Below are 26,153 nucleotides of genomic sequence, written 5' to 3'. Positions count from 1 at the left end.
CTGGATGCAGCTGAATACCAGTGCTTTACAAGGAGCGACTGCCTAACTGATCTCCTCAACCGAGTTACCAGGGCAACTTCTTGATGAGACTGGTTGTCAGACAGGTAAGACAGTGAGTTTTCTACTAATTTTATGCCAAACAAATTACGCAGCTCAAAAATTTGTGAGAAAAGAAAAGTCTTGTATTTTTGTTACGTAAACATTAGAATTAGCATTAGAATTACTTGTGACATCTTGTAATGAGTGCAGACTGTCTTTTTATGAAAGTAGGTTAAGAGCTATTCGTGTATTGACTTGTATTGTTTTGGCTGTAGTACTAGAGTAGGTACAGTTGTTAGCCAAATTTCGACATTCATTAATCAATAGATGTATGAATGAAAACGATTCTAATTCAATATAGTATTTGGCTTTGTAAACAAGGTCTTGTCAATGAAATAAACAAATGATTATCTCTGCTAATCTTTTTGTTAGTGTCTTGGTTGAAAAAAGTTTTGATATGGAAAACGTTTCATATGTGTGTGTGAACTTGAAAAGTAAAAAACAATAACGGTTGTGCTCTCGATATGGTAAAGTTTTGGTATACGTTGATGGTGTTGATATTTTACATTAGTTGTTAAGTTGTACGCTGCCATAAATGTATTAAACATTTTAAAGTAAAAGTATTTATGACACCGTACAACTCAACAACTAATTTAAAACATCAACACCATTTACGTACACCAAAACTTTACCATAACGAGAGCCCCGCCGAGTTCAAACCTTGTCGATGAAGATGCCAAGACGAGGGAAGCTTATAATTTTTTAAACTCGCCTTGATAGCGTGCACGATAGTGGCAGACCCATCTGAATAATGTAATCCTATCATCGCTGTTGTACCGGCAACTTCGCCCGCGGTTTTTCAATGTTTTATAGCTTATTTTTTTATTATCGAATGTTGGTGCTATCTGTATTTTAGTTTTGGGGCATGTTAACGTTGAAAGTGTGTGGCTACGGTTATTTTTATTTATTCCATTTTTCTGTTTGGGAAAAACAATTCATACCTATGTGGTATTTTCTTTACTCATCTGTATAATGGATTCAAATGAACAATAACTTTAAACAAAATGGACTAATTAGCAGACATCTAAGGATATCTGTTGTTTTCTAGCGGCTGCTATGTGAAGTTTTTAACTCAACTACATTTCCCTCAGTAAGCCCAAAGTTCAAGCCCAACGTTCAAATAGTTTAAAGCAATTAAATACTGATGTACACATAATGTTTGATACAATGGGCTTCCAAGCCACGAATACCTTCCTATGAAATCGGGATTCGTGTATTATACAAATACAGAAACTCCATACTTATGTAGGCAGTATACAGCGAGTTCCGAACACATAACTCCAATCAATAAACTATTAAATCATTATGTAAATACGTCGGCACTGTAATGCATTAAACGCATCGGCTCGGTTTACGTTCCGTCGCCGCTCGCTAATATTGAACTAGACACGAGTTTCCAAGTGACGTCATTATGTTAAGATGGAATAACTTACAAAAACTAGGTAATTTCTAAAAATGGAAGAAGTCAAATTATTCATGACATGAAAAAGATAAAAGATATATATATTTATTTTCAACCAAATATGTACACTAGGTATGTTAGTGACTTTACATTTTGTATTACCACATGAATTAATTCCTAAATTGAATTCGTCTTACTTTTCAGGGGTCGTTCTAATGGTGACACTGAAACTATTCTATTTAGTAGTTATAATAAGTTTTACGATAACCATATCGTAGATTAGCTTACCAAAACTCGTGCTGGATAATTTCTTGAAATTATCACATTACGTTTTTTAACCATGCAGAAAAGGAGCCTATGATATTTTATGAAATAATAAAGTAAGCAAATCAACTATATGACTACGTACGACACATAACTATTAAAATATTTATGCATCACTAAAATTATATTCAACTCAAGAACACAAGCCTTAAAAGTTCTAATTTACATTTTTTCTACACAAACGCCTAAAGATCGACCAAAAATTGTAAGTCGGCGTGCCCATCGCCAAATATCGGCAGCTCGGCAGAAATAATGATGTCATTTCTAACCTCTTAAGTTGTTCAGAGATCATCGACACCTACCATTAAGGAAACTGTGTTTATCTCTCATTACTTATCAAAAACAAAAGAAACTGACAGGAGTTTATTCAACCTTAAGTTCGTTCTGAAAAGCTTGTAAACTGTGTACAGGAGGTAGAGAAATCATGGAGCATCAATAGGTATATAAAATTTTAAACCTCCCTGCTGATTTATAAGCCCGATCAAACTATCGGCTGACAAAAAGTTTGTTGTGCTTTCAGGTTCCTTAATTAAAAGTGAAAACATCAACTCAGTATCACTTTTGGCCAATAAGTATTGCGAGGAGATACATCTATTTCTTACTTCAATAAATTGATCAAAAAACTAATAGAACTATCCTTCGTTAGACACAAAATTGTTTACACGTTTAAATAAATTATCTGGGCTCGTAAAGCACGCGTCCATTCTGAAAGAATTCATCATTTTCAATGTAAACTGACCCATATTGCGTGCAACCAACACACACATACAACTCAATATTTAGATACATTAAAACGTTGTAAAAGGAAAAATAAATATTATTGTCTGCCTACCGATTCCAAAATTCAATCCATCTGTTGATTTTCTAACCAGAGATAGGAAGTTTTCAGCCTTACTTATAAACGTGAATTAAATATAAGTAATACTTAAGGGCTGTTTAAGAAAATTCTTACTTATAAACGTTGCTTAAGCATGTCTTAACTAACATTTAATCACTACTTAAGACTTTAAGTAGTGATTAGTTAAAATGTTGCTTAGAAGGTGATTAGAGATTTTATAAGTAAGGGGGCTAGACATTAGCCCCATACAAGTAATGTCAAATAATTCCTATCTCTAGCAACTAAAACTATAGATCGATAGATTATTGGGAATGGCTATTAAACTTTGAATCTGTGGAAGATTAAAGCTAATGTAAATATAGTAGTTTAGTGTTTAGTTCTGAAAGTATTTTTCGACCGCTGCGTTGCTCGTATTTTTTTTTTAATAATCGTGAAATGAGTTTGTATATCACTCAATAGCGAAATAAAGACTATGTGAATGTTTAACCCCTCTGCTCGACAAGATTTTGACATATGACTATACCGTTGATTCGGCGGGATATTTTGAATCGCGACATGGAAGTCAAAAATTTGTACTAACTTTCAACACATGAATTCTAAGTCCGTAATGCCTGATTAGAAGTATTTTACCTATAACTTTAGAGCTCACTTATTTGACAACAGCGTGCAAAGGTCAAATGGGGTCAGTTAATTCAGAAAAATATAATAATTACGGTGTTTTTAAGTCTATCGAAAAGTTAGGCATTTCAAATTTGGTGAAAACTTACCAATAAATAATCGCATCACTTTCTCAAACACAACACAAACGTCATATTTATAACATTTTCAATCCATTGCAATACATTTCGTGCACTTATTTATGTTCAATAACTAAAAAATCAGCACATAAAATACACAATAAAAATGAACAATATTTACAAGATCAAAGTCACAGACAAGTAGAGTTTGGAATAGAGTTTTATTTTTTTTTTTCAATCATCGGTGTGCATTCGATACCTAAATCGGATATTTATTATAAATAATCGAATACCAATTTTATATATTTTTTTTAATAGCAACTTATTTCAATTTTATTTATTAATTTTAAATTATAGGTTCAATTTGTTTTTGTTGTTAAGAAAAAAGATATTTAAGTTTTATGAAAGTTTTTAGCATTAAATTTTTATATGTATTATTTATTTTGGTGTTGCGTCATTCGTAATAATTTTTAACTTTAATTGAATTTTTATTACCTATTACGGAATTTTAATTTATTCTTATATTATTTCTGAACAATTCTAAGATTTTTGTTTCGGCGGAGGGTAAGCCTGCTCTTAGAGGTATTTAGCCTACTTCAATCGATCTCAGTGGCGTGCACTTGGAGAGGCCTATGTCCAGCAGTGGACTGCGATAGGCTGATGATGATGATGATGATGATGAGGGTAAGCCTGGTGTTCTGAAATATAATGCAATTTGTAACTACCAAAGTAATGTACTTATTTGATGATGAGAAACAATAATAATAATTGATTGATTTTAAAGTCACCAAATATTTTTAACCGAATCCCAAAAAGGAGGTGGTTCTCAATTTGGATGTTTGTTTTTGGTCGAAAGAGTATATTCCCCATATTTGTTATTAGGTCCAGGATCTGATGATGGAAACCTTGAGAAATCGAGGGCAACTCTCGAAAATTGTAAGCATAGATAAGGTTATAACTTGACACTCAGATGTATGTCTGATAACACTATGAAACAGTAAAGGTTTGGAGCTGACCTGATGATGGAGACCAGAGAAGGTCGAGGGATCTCGACAACCGAACTTCTCTTGTCTCCATCTCCTTCACTGTTGCAGAGGCCTCGTAAATACGAATAATATAAGCACAAACACGAGAAAGTTTAAATATTCAGTTGTCGAGTTCCCTCGAACTTCACTGGTCTCCATCATCAGTTCAGCTCAAAACCTTCACTGTTGAATAGTGCTAACAGGCAAACACCTGAGTGATAAGATTTCAACCTATGTATTTCTGCAACTTTCGAAAGTCGCCCTCGATTTCTCAAGGTTCCATCATCAGATCCTGACCTGATGATAACGGGACCACCTCGGAGGTATACGCTATCAAACAAAAAAAGAATCATTAAAATCGATAAATAAATGGCTGAGTAATCGCGTAACAAACATACAAAAAAAAACGGTCGAATTGAGAACCTCCGCTTTTTGGGAAGTCGGTTAAAAATAAGTCGGCGGCGGCCATCTTTCCATCTTGGACCAGCTTTCGATGAACAGCGAACTATTTGCCCTTTCAAACAATGAAATCGTCATAAAATTTTGCGATAACTACACCTAACTACGGCTCTCGTCAAATAGCTTTGCCGCTCAGTTAAAAAGTTGGAAGTAACGAATCGCCATTAAGTTTGGCAGGTCTACAGGAATCCTGCACATAAAACACCCGAAGAAATAAATAAGTCTTCATTTGCCGTCTTCAGAAACCCTAAAAACCGAAGATTTTTTTTATTCCGGCTACAACGTATTTTCTACCACTGATTTTCTAGCATTTTTTTCAAAATAAATTAAGTCATTTTACTTTTCCTAATTTATTTTCAGATTATGGTAAGTACCTATACAAAAGTGCAATTTAGTAATATTATAATATAAAATTATTAAATCGATTCTTTATTTTAACGAATCGGATCATTCGATGCAAAACTTCTATCACCGTCGCCATCTTGTCTATGCGTCTTCAAATTAAAAAAAAACAACTAATGTAAACAAACATGGCGAGTTCGATCAGAATTCCCGGTAATTACGATTGGATTTTAAAAAGGTATATTTCTAACGGGATGCTAAATATGAAAGGTTTGAATGCGTAAAAATAATTTAAATTTATTTAGTTATTTTATTTAGTACTCACAAATGTGGTTTGATTGGAAAGAAAATAAATATGAGCGTAAATAATTAGGAAAGTGTATGACTGATTCGCAGACCCCAATTGGGGTCTAAACCGAGCTTACGGTGACATTGATGTTCAGACCCCGATTGGGGTCCGCTACGGATTTGACGGTTAAATAATCAAAAGAAAATGTTTATGAAGAATGCAATACATTTATGTTACTGTTATATTATCAAATAAAGATTTTAAGATTATGATCAAAATGAGAAAATATGGCCTGTAAAAATTATTAAATGCGAGTTGCTTCATCAAATCCCGCAAGAATTTTACCGCCACAGTTTAAGAATTCAGAAGAAAACTATAAAATATCTTGTAAAGTCTATATCGGTATGATATATCACAACATTTATTTATTTGATCTCGCGCGAACAAATATACAACCTCTTTATTTAAACTTTTTACTTGCGTTGTTGCCATAGACTAGCTGTCTGAGAATATAGAAGTCAGTCATCATTTTTGAGATTTGTTACTATGTCTATGGAGGGGTATTTTTATTAAAAACTACAATTGAACCAAGCCGGTAAAATTAGTTTTTTTTTTTCAAAATGTACCGGCACGTGAAATAATGAAAGGCGGGCGTTTTGGGATGTTACAATCAAACACTTATAATGTGCTGATTTAACTAAATAGGTAGTATGCATATTATTACTTTAGATATAAAATATGCTGTAGAGAACTAACAAAACTTCATCTTTAACTTACTGAAATAAGTCGTAATGGTCTGTCCCATGTAAACATAAATAGCTATCGATTAGACAGGCGTTTTCAATGCAGTACCACAGAGCATGAAAAATATATCGAACACCGCACCGGTGGAACACGCGACAATGACACTAAACGACATTTTAGTACCAATGGGTACTAGCCCAAAATATACACTAAGGGTGGTATCATGCTTTTCAAATATCTTGGTTTAATCGACATTTCATGAGTCACGAATTGAAACATGGAGATTTGATCAAAATATTTATATCAATACCTAATATTTGGCTTAAAATATCTGCACACATTTTAAAACATTACAATTCCAATGACGAACGATGAAAGATGAAAAAGCATACTTACTCAGAATAAAATATTTGCAAAGTGTAATACAGCCTTAACTGGGATGTAAGCGACACGGGAATTGAATTATGGGTACTTATGCTTCGAACTTTATTGATACGTAATTTGTACAGAAATTACCCCTCATTGCCGTTTGAGGGTTACGATTACAAGAGAGTATTCCAGGGACTAAATATGCAGTAACCATTTTAGGCTTCCCAGGTATTAAATTGTTATTGATAATTAAAACGAAGACATTTTTCTTTAACCTACATGTGATTGCCTCGCCTACAGTAGAGTAACATTTGATAGAACGGACTCGATAGTTTCCCTTTGCCAAATCTTCATTAGATCGCATGTAACGAGAGCAAGCATGGACCGGTTTGTCCAAAAGGAGTAAAGATTACATACACGCTCTTTGCTTTTTTCTCTACTTGCGATCTAATGAAGATTTGGCAAAGGGAAACTTTTGAGTTATCAAACTAAATGTCCGAATTATTTTGTAATTTTTATTGCGTGCTAATTTACCTACTTATATGTCGTGAGAAGGGCTGTGTTGGAATTTTGTTTTGTCAGTCTTTTACTGACTCAATTCGGCATACCATGTCTTATTTTTGGAGTCTCTCACCAACTACTAGGCATAAAGCTTATATTTCCCATGGAATGCCCATTAGTCCAGGCCTAACCAAACGCAACCTAATCCAAGAACCACATCTGACCCAAATTCACTTGATACCACACATTTAATTCTCCAACGAATGCCAAGTTCGCTACCGAAATAATTCTTTCCGACAAATAAACAACTAGCCACTGTGTTAAGGCAGAAGTAATTACGATGGCCATGTTACCTATATTTACGTTTATTTATTCCACAGGGGCTATTCTCCGCGCGTCAGCAAGTATGGCGGTAAAAATAAGGTGTTGCCAGCCTTAAAAATAGTATTAGTGATGGATATTATCGGTGGTAGTGGGGAAATAAATGTTTTTGTGGTTGCAACATTTAATAGCAATTTGTTAGCTTTTAGCGTAGAGTTTTATTTTTGTTAGTAAAAGTTTTACCTGTTTCGTTTATTTTATGGGAGAAGGTCAAACACTCAATATGATGTCTTTAAAATGAGGTTAATACCTACTATTTTACTAATAGTTGTGCAACGTCATGAGAAATAGATCCACGTGCAGAAGAGGCAGTTTAAAAGTGCTTAAACAGTGCTTATCGGATAACTTTAATAACTTAAGTTAAAATAACTTCAAAGTGTTTTTTAAAGAGAACAGTCACTATGTTATTGACTAGAAAAATACAAACAATCTCATTTCATTGTTCATGTAAAAAAGATGAACTGTAATATTAATATTCGGGAACAGTTCAAAGATGATTGATAAATTACAGCAATAAATCCCGACAAATAAAACAGTTCACTTCCAACTACTAAACACTTAACAAATGGCGGCCATTTAAAAAAACATGGATGCCAAACTTGTCTGTGACAAGATTAATAAAACTTAATGTGTCGCGAGAATACAGCTAAATCCATCTCCATTCAGCCAACTATTTTAAACACTTATAAATACTTTGGCACTTAAAGGGTTATTTTGTTTCGGATGGCAACACTCGTTTCAAAAATGGAAAAGGAAACATATTTACGGCCAGTGAGAAGTAAGAAAAAAATACGTTTGACAGTTTTGTGATGACACAAAAGATGTCATGTTGAACGAGTGAATGAGTGAACGATAAACATCGTTCAAAAGGGACCAATAGATGGTGTTTTGGGTGAAAAGGGATTCTGTATTCGAATATTGAATAGGAACTATCCGCGGAATGAGCGCAGCTAGTGAATGATAATAATGTGGAATGAAACACTTGTGTAAAGTTATGTGGGTTAAGAGATTTGAGCATTTAGTGATTTTCGACAGACAATTATTTTAGAGATTTATAGAACTCTACCCCGTATCCATTGCAAAATCACTAGATACAGGAAACTATCTTCAGAATTGTTTGAAGAAATTTTCCTTCACTATAAATTTTTTAACCTTTCAATGTTATATTTACCAAAAGCTTATTAACGACGCTACCACCGAATTGAGCTATTACCAAAGATATTACTTAATTCAAAAACATAATAATGTTTTCTTGTCTGAAGAATTAGAGCCATAAAGACAAAAGAATTTAATGAAGTCACCTTTACATGTAGGAAACTTTATAAAACTATAAAATTAACATCTAAACTCACTTCAAACGCAACAAAAATACAATCCAAAACCATTATTTCAATACACAACCAAAACAGATAAAGCTTACAGACTTCAGTATTCCGATATTGGATCGGATATAAATACAAACGGTTAACCGATCTCCGATACGGAAAGCCAGTCAGTTGTCTAAAACCGTCTATTATTGGTATATCTTTGCCAAAATAAAACCTTTAAAGTATGTGCTAGTGTCAAATATGACGGCTGTGCATTTATTTTGCATTTGAAAATATTGAAAATCCATTTATTATTGATATTCTCATTGTATTGTGAGGAATATGATCTGTGATAGATGTTGGTTTGGGTAGGGATTCTTTTGAAAAGTTTCTTGTAGTTTCTAGTTATTTCTTATTATCTACGCTACTTATGTGGTACATTTTATAAAGCTGAAGTTTTGTTTGGACGCGCTAATCTCTGAAACCAAAGGGCCGATTACTAAACTTCTTTCAGTTTTAGATAGCCCATGTTTCGAGGAAAAAAAATGTACATTTACTTATTATTTTAATCAGAAAATCTGCAACATAGAAATAATGCAATTAAGCTGATGTCTAAAAAAATAATGTCTTTTGATTTAAAAGAAAAAAAAAGTTACGTTTTCTAAACAATTTTAACAGTTTTCAACCCAAAGAAGCAATCTACAAAAATATAACAAACAAAAACCAATCTGTCTGGTTGTCTATGAAATCCCGCCATGTTTACATGTCACGGTAAGCTTGACAAGTCGCGTTATTTACAGACGAAGCCGGGCGGCGATTGTAAACTAGCTGGAATTAGAACTATAGAACTATGTCAGTCAGGTGTTGCTGGGTGGTCTGGCTAAGTTTAGATCCGTAAGTCTGTGTCTAGTAGATTATGTGGGGTTAACTGAACTGTACTGATATTATAATCGCACACTAATCTCATCAACTACGGGAGCGATGCCGCGATGTGAAGATTTCGGTGATAGATGGCCCACTTTTTGAGAAGGCTACCTTTTATCTGGGTGCGGGAAGTAGAGCCTATGGGACGTGAGTAGAACCACGGGGAACAACTGGTTGTAAATTAGTTAATGTACCTAAAAGAAAATTGTGTTTATAATCTTTAATTCATCAAACAGACAAAGTTATATTTTAAACATAAGTGGTATGTTTTGACCTTTTAGTCACATGAACCACAAAAAACAGCCAACGAACGCATACAAATTCTTCCTAGAATCCATATCCACGTAATAGAGAAAATAGACGCTCTTAATATATTGCACTTTCCGAGAAACGAAGACGAATCGTAATCCTGACGATTACAAACTCCTTACATCCGTTGAGAACTAATTGAACGTTTTAAAAAATAATTTCCACGCATTGGCGCCAAAAACAACATATTTCATTTGTTTATCTGTATATGTGTCACGTCAAGAACAGCTGGAGTGATTCGAATGCTACTTTCTCTGATACATTTCTTGGAACGCCGGAAATATTTCCTGTCAAAGAGAATGGACTCTCTGACAGTTCAAGGGCAGAAAAATAAGATTTTTCATTAAATTATTTCATGATATTTTGTAGTGATCATCTGCGATTATAAAGAACTCGCTTCTGCCAGCGATTTCACCCGAGTCTAATGGTAAGTGCCCTACACATCCGGATCAAAATAAGCTTGTCTTTTTCGATAAAGGGGCTATCTAACACTGATATAATTTTACGAATCGGACCATTGGTTTCTCAGGTAAGCCCGTTCAAACAAACTTGATGTTACAACACGATATAATGATCCAATATTTTAACTTTAATTTTAAAGACTTTTACATATTACAACATTAAAATTGGTTTACATACTACTTAATGAAGTATTCTTCAAAAAAAAAAAAACATTACACGAACGGAATTCCGGCTCCATAACCACAGCATACTATAAAATATCCGTGTTCATATATCTGCGAATGAAAAGTGTGGGATATCGCTAGCCAGACAGTTCGTTTTATGAAGTTTGCTCAGGAGCAAATAGACACGTCACTAATACCGAGGCGATTGGGGGCGATTAATCGCTATCGCCTAGCTGAACGTAGCTTCGCACCTATGCTATTATGTTGGACCAGTTGTTTCCTGCATTTGGGATTGTAGATAGATAGATATTTAGATATATTCTTTACTAGCTTTCGCCCGCGGTTTCACCCGCGTCCCGTAGCCGGATGGTGACAAAAACTATTCTAAAACCTTCTCCCGGGTCTAAGTTACCTCTCTTCTAATTTTCAGCCAAATCGGTCAAGCCGTTTTCATGTTATATCGTGACAACGGAAATCGGGTTTCATTTTTATTTATATAGATTATGTACACCAATTAGAATTACAAGGAAAAAACTAAATATGTATTCAAAAGTTTAGTTGATACAATGGCTGTTCTATTGCTAAAAGCTATCTCTTACAGACAACCTTGTAGACGGGCTTTAAGACAGTTATGTATGTATTAGTTAAAGTAAGATAGGGAATATCGAACACGCCAATAAAAAGAAAACAGGTAACTCGTGTGTGTGTTTTTATTGGATATTACTGAAACTGTGAAGTCTATGTTGGAAATGATGAGCGTAGGTAATGTTACGAGTGCGTGTTTATATTTACGTCTGGCAATAATTAAAACTTTATTGCAAGTCAAATGACGTCTACAGAGTTTGTAACCATCCATATCAATCCTCTTTAAAACAGACCTCGACACGAACAGCGAAAAAAAAACAAACGCCAAAGAATATTTATTTTAAACAATTATTTGCGTAATAATTTCAAATATCGAAGCGAGTGTAAACGCTCCACAACCGACTTCATTTATAAATACATAATAAACTTCCTACATGCCAAAATAGACTGGTGTACCGACACAATCTCACTTCGCGATCTGCGCGTACGCCTATCGCGTCGTACGCAGACTCTATCATTGACTGAAATTGAAAAAATAAACGGAATCATTCGGTAATACGATTTACGATTGTAAATAATTATAATAGGCGTAAGTATCGGGCCAAGGTTCGGCTCTGGTTCGTTTAGTTAATCATTTATTTTGTGAGCTTGCACGTTCCCGGTTTTAGGAATTGACACCTCTTGTTTAGGGCTGCCATCTTTAAAAAAATATAACATCGTTTTCTGAAACAATTATGTAGAAATCTAGGAAATAAAGCAAGTTATTTTCTTCCATTTTCAATCAAAAGTAAGCAGTGTTTATAAAGAAAAAAATTACCCAAACTTCCTTTCTAGTAAAATACTGTGGAAACCCCACAAAAAAAAACAGTTTGACAACCTGAAATACAGATAAAAAACAAATCATTCAATACGTCAATGTGAATGTTTAGCTATCGACCATTTAGCGATACATTGCGGACTACGTTCGATCTCTTCTTACTAACGTGCTCGAAGAAAACACGCAATAGGTTGTGAAATATTTACGAGAGATTTCCTAGCAGCCTAGTAGGTAGTTTCCTAGTAGAATGGTAATAGCTCGCTCGTGGATAGACGAGGAAAATGCGTCAATGCGTAGGTTTGTTTGCATTTAATTAATAAAGAAAAGTTGCTCACTTTTATTATAGTCAGTTGCTATGTTTGATGTTTTTGTAGTTTAGATAATAAATATTGTTTTATCGTGTATTTTGTGTGGGATATACTTCTAGCATTGAAGTGTAACTTAGGTGTGTGTAGTGTTAGAATTTGAATAAGTTTTTCTGATTTTCTGAAAAAGCATTTTCTTTAAGAGAATAGATGCCATTACAAAATATATTATGCAAATTATGTTTTTCATTATCATTAACATTTAGCTAAGCGATTAAAAAATATAACACAGTTCAGCCATCTGACCTATAAAAATAAAAGTTAAGTGTGCATCTTTAAAAATTCGTCACAAAGACTTCACAAGATAGTCGATATCCTTAAAGATAAAGATTGGGGTGAAGTGTTACCCAAATCTGATACCATACGATTAGCATGACCGCATTTTGTCGACTGAAAATTTGTAAAGATTTGACCCTGACATGATTATAGCTGTAGTAGGTTATTATCTACTTGATTATAAAGCAACTGCTAGAAGCATTTGATTTCAAGTAGTATAAGATTATTACTTCTATTTATCTCTATATTCATACCTACTCATCAGTTTAGGATTTAAAACATACACGTACACATATGTTCCCATTCTATTTATCTTAACCCTTTTAAGCGCTAATATGTACATAAAACAATATATGTTTTAATATTAGACTGTGGACATATCTTTGGGAGGCTATAGGAAAATGAATCCTAGGTCTCACTCCATGACACATGAAAACATACACCTAAAAATATAAGAGTGTTAAAAATCATTCGCTATCCTGTCAAAAACACTGCATTACATAAAAAGTAATCCCTCTATCCTAACCCAATGTTCTTAGTAGTAAATTCCTCACTAAACTAAAGCCTAAAGGGATTAAGCCTTCAATATTTTTAATACTTTCAAGTGGGGATGAACTTGCTATAAATATAAGATAAAGTCTGGTGAATGGCGCGGCACTCCACTTCTGACTCTCGTCGTGTACGGACGTGTCGCTCTGCGCTCGCCCGTTTACGACTTTTGTCTTTGTTACGCCCGACGTAACGCTCACCGTAGTCGCTCTGCCGACTACAAATATATCAATCTAAAGCTGCTTTTTTCAAAGCGGCGGACGATTATCCTGTTTCTAAAACGTTTGTGTCAAGTAAATTCACTTGACCCCTTCTGGGTAAAAGCCACAGTTTCGTGGTTCTCGGTTGAAACCATACGGTGCCAACGAAGCCGAGAGGGTGTTGACCCAATCACACCCGCCGAACCCCTTCAGGGCAAGGCAGTCAATTGGACGGGAGCTCGGATTTCGGCCTTGGGGGATCTCCTAGTCGTGCCTTGCATCTGGTTTGCTTTCACAGCTACACACCTGGTGTCGGTTGGGTATCTCTATACCCTTCGCACTAGACTGGCTAGGGCCCGTTCGCACAATAAGACTGGCGAACGGTTTACAAGCTTAGGGCTCACCAATAGGTACTCACCTCCCTGCCTATACCCGGCAGGGAGGGTTACACATCCCCGGGCCCATCCACCCGGGGAGATAGGAGATAGGTTGTTAGGTTTTTATAATTAGGCCCCCACCTCTTTTAGCTCGGTAGCCCTCTTCCCTCACGGGAAAATGACTACCGAAGTAATTAAGTTCTTCTTTGAGGTCCTCCTCAAGGACCAAGACATCGTCGCCAAATATGGCGACATTATTAGTAACCTTGATATCAAGGACCCGCGCCTAGCGCGCTATTGTGTTATAGATAACGGCTCAACAAAGGAGGCCGGCGCAGCTGTGCCGCGCCCCATTGTCGAGCCTATAATTGTCTCTTCGGGGAAAACCGCCGCATTAGCGGAAACGGTAATCCCCAATACAATGGTCGATGCCCAGCTGCACTCGACCATTGTTTCTAATCCCATTGTCTCACAGACAATGGAAATAACTCAGGCGAGTGCACCTGCGTCAAACGTCGACGCCGAATGCATGGACACCTCGTCCTCCCGCTCTGCCTCACCCGTCCCTGAGGATGCTCAACCCTCCGAGCCCTCTGACTCCTCTTCCTCCGATGAAGACTTCACCGTCGTACTGGGAGGTAAGAGGAAAAAGAACAAAAACAACGACAAGGCGCGCAAGACCATCGCCCTTGCCGCATCTCCTCTCCCTAGCCCGCCCGCTGTGTCTACAGCATCCCCCGCCCCGTCACCCTCGACCTCGCAGGTCGCTTCCTCCCAAGGTGCCGCTAAGCCCAAAAGCGCACCTAAAAGCAAACCTCTGCCGCCTGTATACTTACAGGACAAGGCGAAATGGACCGAAGTGTCCAAGCTGTGTGTTGATCGTAAGATCAACTACAGATCGGCCTCCAATACCGGCAACGGTATCAAAATCGTCCTCCCTACGTCAGACGACTATAGGGAAATAACTAAAGCGCTAAGAGCGAGGAACATTTCGTTCCATACGTACTCCCTCCCTGAGGAAAAACCTCTCCGGGTCGTCATTACCCGTATTCCGAAGGAAATCCCTTCGGATGACATTTTAAGTGACCTTAAGTCACAAAACATCCCTGCGACGCAAGTCCATAGGATGCACCGCGCCCGCAGCGGCCACGCCTTCGACATGGTGCTCGTAGTATGCGAGCCGTGTCCTTCCAAAATCCACCCGATTTTTAACATCAAATCGGTGTGTAATTTAACCGGCATCTCAATCGAGAAGCCAAATAGATCTGGCATTGTATCCCAATGCCACCGTTGCCAACTGTGGGGTCACTCACAGCGCAACTGTTTCGCCCAGCCTAGGTGCGTGAAATGCCTAGGCCAACACGGCACCTCCGACTGCCCGCGACCCAAGGACCGCACTCTGTGCACCGAGCCTCCGAGCTGTGTACTCTGCGGCGCCTCAGGCCATCCCGCCAACTACCGCGGCTGCCCAAAGGCCCCAAAAACGTCTCCCAAGCTGGCCAAGCGTGCAAACGCCCGCCAGCTAAGGGAAAGCCCATCAGCGAGGCTACCTACCGCTCAACTTCCCGAGCGTCTCAGCCCACAACGGCCCTCCCCATGGAACCCTCTCAACCATCAGAGAGCCTTTCCAACCCCGAGGCCAACTCAGCCCCAGCCAACTCCCGCCCCGGTGAATAATTCCACCGCGGCGCCCGCGAGCTTACCTCGCGTCCCTCCCGTCCTTCCCTCCGCGCCCTCCGCGCCCTCCGCGGCTCCTATAGCCGCCAAGCTCGCGCAAGCGCAAGCGCCATCCAAATCCGTCGCGCCCTCTTCTAGCCCAGTATCAGCGCTCAGTTCTATGAACGTTATACTGAGCACGTTCAGTGTATTCACGAGCGACAGAGCTCAACAACTTTCGAGGGAGATAGTCGCCAGCAATGGCGACCTTATCAAACTCTACTCCGTTATGCAGGAGTATTCAGACGTCGCCCAGGCAGTTCAAAACCTGCCTCACTTTAGGAAATAGAAATGGATAATACATCCAAAATTAAACCCCATTCCCTCAGGCTTGGCTATTATAATGCCAACGGTATTCTCGGCCAACGCGACGAGATTTCCGCCTTCCTACAATCCCATAAGATAGACATTCTTCTCGTACAAGAGACCTTCCTAAAGCCGCGTGTACGCGGCCCTAATATAGCTAACTACAAGTTAATTAGAAATGACAGGATCACACGCCACAAAGGCGGCACGCTTATCTATTATAAAAGATCGCTACATTGTGTAGAGATCACTCCCCCCGACTTAAGCTGCATTGAAGCCTCGATCTGTCGACTAGCCATGTCCCAGCACCAGTCGATCACTCTCGTATCGGCCTACTGCCCTCCCACGTCCTCATCCTTTCAGTCCTACGACCCGATCCTTTTCACGAACGATCTCAGAGCCTTACTAGGCCTGAGCGACTCTGTAATAATAGCAGGCGATCTAAACGCCAAACATCCCGCCTGGAATAGCAACACTACCTCTCCAAGAGGCAGGTTGCTATTTAATCAGTGTGAATCCCTCAACTTCGATGTCATCGCTCCGATGCATCCCACTCACTTCCTAATATAGTCGACCACCTTTCCGACGTTCTCGATGTAGCGCTCCTCAAGAACGTAAACTTACGTTTACATTCGATCGAGGTACTACACGAGCTCACCTCCGACCACAGACCGGTTCTTGTGGAACTAGCCTCGCGCTCAGGCCCACTCGACCCGGATCGCCCTCCTCCCACCCAGATTGTCACGGACTGGAGAATGCTAAGCGAAAGCTTGAAATCCTCCTCCGCCCAGTTAGAATCAATTCCCGATGAAATCAACTCAGTCGCTGACATGACGGGCGCGATCGGCTCGTTCACCGAGCACGTACAATCCACCGTGGACAAGTGTTCACGTAGAGTTGAAGCGACGAGCTTTCATCGCTTCAAGCTCCCGGATGACGTGCGTGCTCTGGTGACCGAGAAGAACGCGGCTGTCCGTGCCTACAGTACTTTTCCCTGCGACGCTAACAAGTCTCACATGCGTAACTTACAGCGTGCTGTAAAGGAACGCCTTGCTGAGATGCGTGAAACGCGCTGGGACAAGACGCTGAGTGAACTCGAGCCGACTCATCAAGCCTTCTGGCAGCTTCAAAGGAAACTCAAATCCGATGAAGTAGCTTCCACCCCGCCGATCAAACGCCCCGACAATTCCATCGCCTTCGAGGACGATGAAAAAGCGGAATGTCTGGCCGACAGCCTCGAGGCTCAATGCTCGCCTAGTACCCTACCGGTCGACCCGGCTCACCTACTAAAGGTCGAAGCCGAGGTCGAGCGCAGATCCTCCCTACCACCGCAAGAAGACCCCGACGATCCCTTGCCACCCGTCACTCCAGACGAAGTGGCAGAGATCATCAAACGTCTCAAACCCCGTAAAGCTCCGGGCCCAGATAGAATAACCAATAAAGTGTTCAAAATCCTACCCGCCTCCCTCGTAATGCTCATGACCGCGATCTTCAATTGCGCCATGACCCATAACCTGTTCCCACAGGCATGGAAAGAGGCAACCGTAATCGGTATTCCCAAACCCGGTAAACCAAAATCAGACCCGTCCAGCTATCGCCCTATCAGTTTACTCAATGTGTTCGGCAAGATCTACGAGATACTTATCTATAAGCGTCTCAAAGATTACGTCGAAGCAAAGAGTCTTATTCCATTAGAACAGTTTGGTTTTCGAACCCATCACTCTTGTGTCCAACAAGTCCACCGCATCGTGGAAGGTGTGAGCCACGGATTCCAACGTGGCCAACTCACCGGCACGATTCTCTTCGACATAGCAAAGGCATTCGACAAAGTCTGGCACAAAGGCTTGATTTACAAGCTTTACCAACTCGGTGTCCCAGACCGTCTCGTCGTCATCTTACGAGACTTTTTGTCGAATCGCACCTTTCGCTATCGCATAGACGGCACTCTTTCTTCGGCCCACCCTATAAAAGCTGGCGTCCCACAAGGCTCGGTACTCTCCCCCATCCTCTTCACGCTATACACTAGCGATATTCCTAAGAACAAGCATGTTCAATTAGCCTTATTCGCCGACGACACGGCAATCTACTGCTCAGGCCGCAGCCCAGCCGCCATAGTGAGACATCTCCAAGCCTATTGCAACACCCTAGGTGTCTGGACTAGGCTATGGAGAATCGAACTCCACCCCGACAAAAGCCAGGCCATACTCTTTTCGAGCCCCCGCCGTAGGCTTCCTCCCGCGCCCCCGTCAGTCACCATGTTTGGTAGGCCGATTCCTTGGAAGGAGCATGCCAAATATCTAGGTGTAATCTTAGACCAGCGCCTCTCATTCGCCGAGCACATACGTAAGGTGCGCTCTAGAGCAGCCTTTGTGTACGGCAGATTGCACTTCTTGCTCAATTCAAAGAGCAAATTATCTCTTAAATCCAAGTTACGCCTCTACGGATCGTGCATACGCCCCGTCATGATGTATGCTTGCCCTGTGTTCGCACAGGCAAGCCATCGCCGCCTTCACAGAATGCAAGCCCTTCAAAACCGTGCCTTACGGAAAATCACAGGAGCTCCCTATTATGTTCGAAATGAGATTCTTCATGTCGACTTAAAAATCCCTACCATCCGCCAGTATATGAAGCGTGCCGCCATACGGTACTTCGAACGCGCTGAGAAACACGATAACTCACTTATCGTGTCAGCCAGTAATTACACTCCCTCCCGCATCAGTAGGATTCGCCGCCCTAGGCATGCCCTTCTAGAACCTGACGATGAGATAACTGTCCTCCAAGAGAGTAGTAAACTCACTAGCACCCTATACAAACACAAACCGCGTTCGTACAAACCTCGCCGCCGAGGTCCGCCGCGACGTCCCGTTCTCTGTCCTCCCGACCCTTGCTCATCGAGCCAGCCCGCGAGCTGAGCCAGTAGCTTTAAATTCCCCATGTAATAATAATGATCATATGATCCAGCCTGTCCCTTTGCTGCCTCCCCAGCGACGCCCTAAGCCGAGGTCCGACCCCACAGGGGGTACCCTTAGCGCAGTCGCTTAGTTTATAAGTTGTTTTACGCCCCTGGCTGGAGGCCTTAAATTCTAGGCATCCACAGGGAAAAGTCCGGTTAAGCAGTACACGGCCTCCTAGGCTGAACTGCGAGATGCCATACCAAAAAAAAAAAAAAAAAAAAAAAAAAAAAAAAAAGGTGAATGGCGCAGAACAGTCGTATTTTGAGACGACTCGGATCAATTAAGATTGGTATGTCAATGACCTCGCAGGTACATGCCACTGACTCAACCTGGATACAGTTTGTAGCTTTGTAAAGTCTGAATAGATTGGCAATGAAAATTTGCGAATAGGTAAGTTAAAAATGTTGCTAAGAAATGTGTACTTATTCTACTTGTCTGACAATTTGGGTGCGGTTCCAATACTTCCAAAAGTTGTGAAATTGGTGAAAAAGGAACATTGCGGAATAGTGTAGTTTTTCTTTTTTTACCCGGGATTGTCTGCACAAAATGAACTCCATATTGGTCCCAAACAAAAATGTTGTAGGTGAAATAGGTTTCCATTATTTTGGTGGTACGTAAAATAAAGTCAAGCTAGGCAGATGAAGAATAAATTTCATCCAGATGTGTACCTATTTCATCCAGATATGTTTAGCTCTAGAAAAACAATAATTATAGCATGATGCGAATAAAGTATAAAACATCAAATAAATAAATACACCAACACGGCAAGTTTCAGTGACTCTCCACTGAATCGTAGGGACAATAAAATGCCATGACAACAATATAATAAGCGGCTATGAGACGTTATGGGGAGCTATGGCGGTTCTGACTCAACACGCCCGAGTTTGTGCGTCTTGTATTGTGGTGTTTGGTTTCTTTATAATGTCAAATTGTAGCTTGTTTTTACATCTTTTACCTTTTGGGTGATTTACTACAGATTTTTAAAACGCATTATAAGAATGATTTTTTCCAATAGGCAATAATTTTTGTTTTATAAAAGCGAAACGAATCATTTTTCAATCAACATAGCGGAAAAAATATACATCACAAAATGACGTTTGTAAGTTCTAAGGTTCGCATATTTTTATTTATTTACCAAATATGTATGATAGTTTAAATTGGGATTATTTTGATACTTTTTGCAATGTTTTTAGAAAAGTGTTGTCATGCTTATTCGACTACATCTTCTAAATAGCGAATGCGATTTACAAATAATTTCCTAGACATCCCGCCTGCACTAGCCACCCAAGGAATGCTACAGAACGCTAAATAAACATCAGTTTTCTTCAGTTTGTATTTTTTCAAACGAACTGGCCATTAAAACGGGAGTTTACAACGGCGCGCGCGCATGTTTTACTTGTCCGTTTATTGGTGTTGAATAAAAATATAGATCTATGTAGCACTGCATAGATGTGGGACTGTCTTGTTTGTTTTACGATTGCAAGCGCTACTGGTAAGTCCTGGGTTTGACTTCTGGCTCTAGTTATTGGACTTTCGTATGAGAAGGTATAGGTAGAAGCGGTGATGGGTGGGCATTTTTGAGGGTGCAGTCCTATTGTAGCCTTTGACGTGAAATAAGGTAGACTTTTTGTACTTTACCATTACCAGACTTATTGCCATCATTATATAGATAAAAATACTGATTACTGGATGCTCAGAAACTAACCATAATATCGTCGATATTTGCCTAGGTATCGTTTTTTCCATTCATGGAAAAAGATTCGGGTTATTGTCTCGACCACATTCAGAGTGTAGATTCTAAATCACACTTCATTTCCAAAACTGCTTATTTCCTACACTTATTTCCTCTTAAACAAATAAAGAATAAACACAGTATATCTACAATAGATCACCACAGAGCGTTTAACCAGCATGACTGCACAAAGTTGACACTAGTTCATTCCGTAAATACGTTTCGTAGAAGCAGTGGTTTGCAGAACGCGCCGACACTTGTGCACATGATATATTATAGTGAAGAGGTACGATTAGCAAATGTAAATTGCTGAATGTTTGTGAAAATTATTAAGGGTTTTGATAGGATTTTAATGATTTATCTTTACTTCTATACTAATACAATAAACAGCTTCAAAACTACTGGACTGCAGTATGTCTTACACACATATAAATATTGTGAACAAGGAAACGTATGTAGGTGTGTATGCATGGGGAAATCCCCCGAATTGCCGAAACGATTACAGTGTAACATTTTACTGCAGTACCTAAGCTGAAATTATAATTGTACCAATGATAAATAGATAATTGATGTGCCTACAAACTAACTGAAAAATTGACAATGAAACTTACTTTGTATTATTTATTTTTAGTTTTACCAAAAATGTTATATGCACGCAATAAAATGTTTTTATGAAATGGCAACATAATATTTAGTGACCGTACTAACATTAGTCGACCACATTATTAATCACAAAGTCTGTGAGGTGCAAACCCTTTTTATTGGATGCACCCATGTTGCACCTTTTTGTAGCTGTCTTGTGGGTGAAGACGAATGGTTCTTATTGTGGCAAAAGTTACGACAAGCAGATGAGAAATTGTGTGTAGTTGACGCTAAAATTAGTCGAGTAAGTTAATGTTTCTGTTACTATCCTATTAATACTATAAACACGAAAGTTCGGAGGGGTGGACGTATAGATGCTTGTTCTTCTTTAATGCAAAAATCCTCTAGATAGATTGGATAAAACTTGGTATTATATACCTATGACTTGTATAGATCAGAATTATAGGCTACTCTTTACCTCGGAAAGTGGGTGAAAACACTGGAAGCCTGTAAAATATACTTTGCCTTACTGAAAATCTAATAAGAGTGACATAGATATTTCAAATTATGGAAATTCCGTAAAAGGCAGCAAACCAAATTGTGATAAAATGTAAACTGATTATGAAGCCATCATAGACATTTTTAAGATACATAAAAAAAATATCTTTCTTTGTATAAAAGACTGCATTCCTAAATAAAAAAAGTAATATTTAAAGAAAAGCCAAGTACACAGAAAGCTATTATAACAGTAGCTATTCCGTTGTAAAATTGTATATTACGACCACATTGGGTGACAAGGAAATAAGCCATATAATTTGCATTTGTAAGCAGTTCATGATGAAAAACTATTTTTATACTTTTGTCTGTTTATTTCTATGCATTAAACATACTTTTTGTAAATTATTATGAACACGGTATATTACTTTGTCTTAAAAAATATTCCTGAACGTTAAAAACTCTATGGTCTCTTAACTATAAAGTGACAGTTATGTCAATCAAACCCGAAGTTTCAACTCCAAAATAGACTTCCATTACTAGAAAAATATAAATGGTGTGTTATAATTCCCATGTTACGATGAGCATAACATTTTCAACAAAACTATGACCATTTAATGTCAGTCAACATCGGGCAACCGGCAGCCGCCATTAATCGGTAATGGCTAATGAGTGACAGAGAAAAGCGCGGGAAAGTGGAGGCAAAGATAACGCTCATTCTGCCTAGCGAAACGTAATAAATGTTTATTTCAGTTCGTTAAATAACTTGGGGATGATTTACTTATTGATTTGTTTCGTTCATATTTTTTTTTTTGTAGTTTGTAAGTTTAGATATTGATCGTATGGTAATTCCTAAGGATAAAATACTGTATGTAGATAATTATTAATCGTTAATCTTATCTGTATATAGTGATATTGCGACATAAACCAAGAGCTAAACATCATCTCAAACACGAATATTGCATTTTCACTATCCAGCTCCTGAAAACGAGCCCCCAGCGTATACGTAGTCCGCGGTAGGCATAATTAATATAAAAACCGCGGTCCCGATTAGCCACTGTTTAATGTACGAGGTACATTGTAATTCCAAGCAGACCGCTCCCGATATTGGGTCAACATTGTCCAAACGCCTCGTACGATGAACTATGAGCATTATCGAGCAACGTTTCGCAACTTGTCGTAAATCACCACGCAGGTTTGATCCAAAACGGACTGGTTCCTCAGAATTGGATTCTAAAAAAAGTTTTGTTTTTAAAAACTAAAAGTTGCAGAATTGGGTTGTGTAGTTTGAAATGAGGGGTTCCTTTTTTGAATTGAATAATGGAATGTCTCAGATTGTCATTTTATTTTGTGACTGATTCAATGTTGTTTTTTGTAAAATATTTCTCTTTGCTTTCAGTTATTGGATTTAGTTTTCACACTACTATTGAAACTATTACGGTTGAAAAGTTCATGTAAGAATTCTCATAATTATGAAATAATAGTTATAATGCTGAAAGCTATTGCAGAAAACTTCCAAATTAAAAATTGACGGTTTTCATTAGCGGTGCAACATAAAACAGTGTAATTGTAATTACTTTCAGAACATGTACAGAAACGTGGACTACACGCTTTAATTTCTCACCGCGCTGTTATTACGAAACTGGAATGTAAACAAATACTAACGACCACCTTGATTAGTTGCAAAACTCCACCGCGTCGGGGCTTTGTGAGAGTTAATTAGAACTAGTCGTCTAATTACCACGTTCCGCTGTAGCAATCACTTGCAGCAACTGCTAACATGGGAACCGTACGTACCACGGGAACTGCACTGACGGGAACTCAACTAATTCGCGAGTAACGCGTGTCACACTGTCCCGTGGCTCACGTGTCGATAGAGAACATGCCGCCGAGCAGTTCGCGATCGCCACAGTTTTCAGACACAATTTTAATGCATGCTTTTTATTTTGTCATTAACCTTCGGGGTGCTCCGGTTTCGAATCGGCAACGTTTTATTTTTGAAACACGGTTACGCGCCGCGGTGATTAGCGGCAAGTCGACGCGTGCACCGGTGTCGCACTCACTGGCGGCCCGGGGGCCCGCACTGCACCGCCGCACCCACTCTCATCGAAAAACTTCCAAAATTCGATAGAAAAAAAGTTCGCGAGCCGTTTCCAAAAGTTGCGTTTGGCCGGTGTCGGCGGCGCGGGCAGGCGCGAGCGGCGCGCACAGACGATCGCGGCGACTGGCCCGCCTCGCGCTCAAAAAGCTCCTTACGTTAAATACATACAGGGCGATGTGCATTCTATTTATAAACTTAAGTTGGGCGTGCGGCACGCGCGTGCAGCGCCCGCCACTGCCTACATTAACATCATAATATTTGAAGTTATTAGGTCAGCTGATGAAACGTGCTGCGGCAGGCGGGCGCGCTCGGCCGCTGCTGCCGCGGTAATTAGCAGCACCCGCGTCGCTGCCGGCGCCGTCCGCCCTGCATCACTCGCGGATCCACCACTAAGTAGGTATAATAGTTACACATTGGAAGGGCTCCAACAATAATACAGATATGTTACGTTTTATGATGATCGTGAGAACCGTTTTGACGCGCTCCGTTTTCAATTTTATTTTATTTACTAAAATAACATCTTTAGTTACAGTGAAAACTATAAAAACCGCAATAAATATCGAGTTCGACATTCAAATTTATTATCGTGGAACAAAATGGCTTCATAAGTAATATTTCAGTGATGGTTTTTCGAAAGCTTTTGCGTCAACGCGTGAAGAGCGTGGCCGGGCACGCAGCTTCGCTATGTTGACGAAGCTTGACAAGTGACGGGACAGCTTACTACACCATGAAACGAGGGACAAGATCCTATATAAAAAGTATAACATCAAGAAAACTCAAAGTCTAATGACACGGTGCTCGATAAATCTTTGAAGTTTATCCCTACATAAATATCTTAACACATATAACAACTAAATTGGACGCGTTGAAATTGTTTAACCGTTTATCTTTATAAATAAAACTAGGGTTTAATGTAATAATTTATTTTTTATGGCCACCTTGTAAATGAGTTGAAAACTTTATTTCTTGGTGTCAAACTGTCATACAGTTATTTTATTTTGGCAATATATTATATTGCTAATGACTAACTAGCTGGCCTCCATGACAGCGAGAGAATTTGACAAAACGAGAAATAAATGGATACAATTTTTGACTAACTGACGTTTATTCATAAAGTAATTAATTAATGACGTAAATAACGAAAATCTTATGAAAATAGCAGTGACATGGGAAAAGTAAGCATGATAAATAATAGGCAAAATACGTATTGAATCTGTTATGATCATAAACTGGAGTTGTGAGTACAAAACGTATATTTCAGTGGTGCAATAAATCAGATTAGAAAGTAATAAATTAGTCTATATTTGTGGTGATTTTAACATAGATCTTTTGTCTGAATCATCTGATAAATGTAACCTTTTAGCGTTATTTAATTCATTTAATCTAAATTATTTGTTTAATGATCCTACTAGAATTACGGCTACTTCCAGTACCTGTATTGATAATATATTTACTAATAACAGTAATATTGAACATTCTTCCTTAATATCTGGTGTACGGTCGGACCACAAAGGTCAGCTTGTTAGTTTTAAAGCGAATAAAATAAATTCATTAAATAAGAAAATTACCTTTAGACCATTGAACAAAAAAACTTTGCAAAAATTTAAAGATAATACTTCGGATAAATTAAATTGTATTAACATAGACTGTAAAAAGCCAAATAAACTATTTAAACATTTATTTAATACACTCTGTCTGGAACTTAATAAGTCATGTCCGAAAAAAACTATTGAAATCACTCACAAATTTAAATTCAGTGAATGGTCTACTAAAGGGATTAGGATAAGTAGGGATGTCTTATATAACTTGTACCACGAAAGGTCATTGACTTCTGATCCATCTTTTCACGATTATGTAAGAAACTACTCGAAGATATTTAAAAAGGTATGTATTCTTGCTAAATCGAAATCAATTAGTAATAAAATAGCCAAATCAGACAATAAAATAAAAACGGTCTGGAATATTATAAACGTTGAAACTGGCCAAACCAAAATGCGGGATGCTGACCCGCGGTTAGTTATTGATAATGCTGTTATCTCAGATAAGGTAGAGGTTGCCAATGCTTTTGACACCTTTTTTTCAAACATTCCCGTAGAGGTTACCAAGTCCCTTAATTCACCTTCGATATTAGCTGAGTCGTTACTTCGACAAAACTTCAGTAGAAATGTACCTAGTTTTAAATTTCAATGTGTTTCTGATTACACGATTAAAAGAGCATTCAAGTCTTTAAATCTAAAAAAGACTGAGGACTTATGGGGCTTTTCTGTCACAGTCATTAATTCCATTATTGAGAGTGTTGCCCCAATACTTAGTGAAATTTTTAACCTTTGCATTGACAACGGTATCTTCCCTGACTTGATGAAACTCAGCAAAATTATTCCTCTAATTTAATTATCTTTAAATCAGGCTGTAAGAAAAACCC

The 26,153-nt window shown here is 38.6% G+C and overlaps 1 protein-coding gene across 3 annotated transcripts in view; it reads right to left on the bottom strand.

Annotated features, from left to right (window-relative positions):
• Nucleotides 1-23,860, bottom strand: part of LOC124645108 (innexin shaking-B) — a 71,241-nt gene extending 47,381 nt beyond the window's left edge. Inside the window, exon 1 of one of the 3 annotated variants that reach the window (XM_047184865.1) lies at nt 23,588-23,860. The gene's annotated coding sequence lies outside the window, so the exon portion shown is untranslated. The other 2 variants (XM_047184881.1, XM_047184874.1) reach the window with 2 other exon arrangements.
• Nucleotides 23,861-26,153: the final 2,293 nt, after the last annotated feature.

Source organism: Helicoverpa zea, chromosome 2, assembly GCF_022581195.2.
Source record: "Helicoverpa zea isolate HzStark_Cry1AcR chromosome 2, ilHelZeax1.1, whole genome shotgun sequence".
In the NCBI taxonomy this organism is placed as follows: Eukaryota; Metazoa; Arthropoda; class Insecta; order Lepidoptera; family Noctuidae; genus Helicoverpa; species Helicoverpa zea.
The sequence above is the reverse complement of the archived record's forward strand: the minus strand, read 5'-3'. Positions and strand labels throughout refer to the sequence as shown.